The sequence below is a fragment of the Oncorhynchus masou genome, unplaced genomic scaffold, assembly GCF_036934945.1.
Source record: "Oncorhynchus masou masou isolate Uvic2021 unplaced genomic scaffold, UVic_Omas_1.1 unplaced_scaffold_1728, whole genome shotgun sequence".
Lineage (NCBI taxonomy): Eukaryota > Metazoa > Chordata > Actinopteri > Salmoniformes > Salmonidae > Oncorhynchus > Oncorhynchus masou.
Window position 1 is genome coordinate 1 of NW_027016799.1, and position 2,500 is coordinate 2,500.

General features: G+C 45.4%; 1 pseudogene; it reads right to left on the reverse strand.

Moving 5' to 3' along the window:
• Positions 1 to 1,189: 1,189 nt before the first annotated feature.
• The window catches only part of LOC135539176 (extracellular calcium-sensing receptor-like), a 4,438-nt pseudogene continuing 3,127 nt past the window's right edge, over positions 1,190 to 2,500 (reverse strand).

The following is a 2,500-nucleotide window of genomic DNA, read 5'->3' on the forward strand; positions in this document are numbered from 1 at the left end:
GTTTGTATTCATTCCCACTGTGATGATGACATGTTTGTATTCATTCCCACTGTGATGATGATAAATTTGTATTCATTCCCACTGTGATGATGACATGTTTGTATTCATTCCCACTGTGATGATGACATGTTTGTATTCATTCCCACTGTGATGATGACATGTTTGTATTCATTCCCACTGTGATGATGATACATTTGTATTCATTCCCACTGTGATGATGACATGTTTGTAATCATTCCCACTGTGATGATGACATGTTTGTATTCATTCCCACTGTGATGATGACATGTTTGTATTCATTCCCACTGTGATGATGATACATTTGTATTCATTCCCACTGTGATGATGACATGTTTGTATTCATTCCCACTATGCCCCTAGAATAGGAAACAAAAGGTATTATTACACTTACTAGATATAGTTAAATGACCATTCTGACTTCCTGATTGAACTTCCTGAAACTACATTATAATTTCCACACAATCTAAATCAGGGAGGGGCCACAATCTAAATCAGGGAGGGGCCACAAAAAACTCATGTGGGACAGCAGTAGCTTGCGGTCTGCTTACCCACATCCATACCCACACATGCAGTAGTCTTTTCTGAGGGCCCTAAGTTACATTTTGTTGGGAGTCCCCCCATCCTTGCGAGACAATTCTTCTTATTTTTTGACAGCAGAGAAAAAGTTGTATATATCTATACATTTTGCCATTGGGCGTAGAGAAATTGGTGCAGTTTTAAAGCAAGTTTCTTGCAATTCTACACATTTTCCTATGTGGCAGAGAGAAGATTTAGCAATTTTACAGCTATTTTCCTGTAATTCAACAAATTTTGCCATAGGTTGTAGAGAAGTGTTTGCAGTTTTCAATATGATATCTGAATGAGAGTGGTAATTTGACCATGATTACTACAGTTTTATGATAGCTGGCTAGAGCAATCTAGAAAACGTTAGCTGACATGGGCTAATTGAGAGACTGACACAACAACAGGAAAATGCTGACACAGAACCACATTTCTGTATTTCACCTTGTGTATTCTACCATTCTTAAAATTCAATATTAAGTTGATAACCTGACTGTCCTAAAAAACTAAATTGATCAGTTTTGCAAATTGATCCGCGGGCCTACAAAAGGGGGGGCGGGCCATCAGTTGCCCGTCCCTGATATAAATATAGACGTTGTAAGATCCACTAGAATGTCTTGTCAGGTTCAGACTTGGCCATGAGGTGTTTCCTGTTGTTCTTCTCAGGCTTCAACAGAATGATGTAACATTTGGGCAGGAAGAGGCAGGTCAGCAGGCCGAAACTGGAGCCCAGGATGGCGAACACCTCCGTGGCAGTGGAGTACTTCCCAGGAGAGCTGACGTAGGCAGGGACGAAGGAGATCCACACGGCACAGAAGATCAGCATGCTGAAGGTGATGAGCTTGGCCTCGTTGAAGTTGTCTGGGAGTTTTCTGCCCAGGAAGGCTAAGAGGAGACAGAGAGAGGCCAGCAGGCCGATGTAGCCCAGCACAAGGCAGAAGCCCAGGGCTGAGCCCTCATCACATAGGAGGATGACACAGGCACTCTCACGTGACATCAGTCTGCGTGGGCTGGGAGGGTGAAACAGCCAGCCACACGGCACAGATCACCACCTGGAGGAGTTAAATAATTGTTATGTTGATACGTAACAGTCCAACAAGGGTGCATGATATGAAGAGAACAGCTGGGTCAATGTTCCTACCTGGACCATAGTACAAAGTGAGATGAAGGCTCTCTGCTGTGTAGGACCAAACCATTTCATGACATTACTGCCTGGAAGTTTAGCCCTGAAGGCCATCAACACCACTATTGTTTTCCCAGAACACAAGAGATGCAGAGGACAAAGGTGATCCCAAACGCTGTGTGACGAAGCATACAGGACCACTCAGAGGGCCGGCCAATGAAAGTAAGTGAACACAGAAAACACAGAGTCAAGGAGAAGAGCAGCAGGAAGCTCAGCTCAGAGTTGTTGGCCCTGACGATGGGGGTGGCGTGGTGACAGGCAAATATGAGGACGACTGTGGCAGTGCAGAAGGACCCCAGGAGGGCCACGGAGAGCAGAGCCATACCCATTGTGTCACCGTAGGACAGGAAGTCAACCTGCTTGGGGATGCATGCTGTACACTCCTCATTGGACCAGAACTCAGGTAGGCAGCGAACACACTCTATAGCATCTGGGGAACATGGAGACAAGACATATTTCTGTAGTGAGGCTGGGTTATGACAACACACTCTCACATCCATACAGGCTGTAGACTGGCCTCACCTGTCTGATTGCTAATCTCCCCTGCTGTACAGACCACACAGTCAAAGCAGCAGACAGGGAAGTGAGGCCTGATGGCCCTCCGAGTGCCTGGAAGACAGCTGCTACTGCATACTGACATAGGGACCTGGGAGGGAGGGAGATCGCACACTGCTTCAGTCAGAATTAAACATGAATGCACAGGAAGAGCAACAGAGATAAACATGAATAAACATA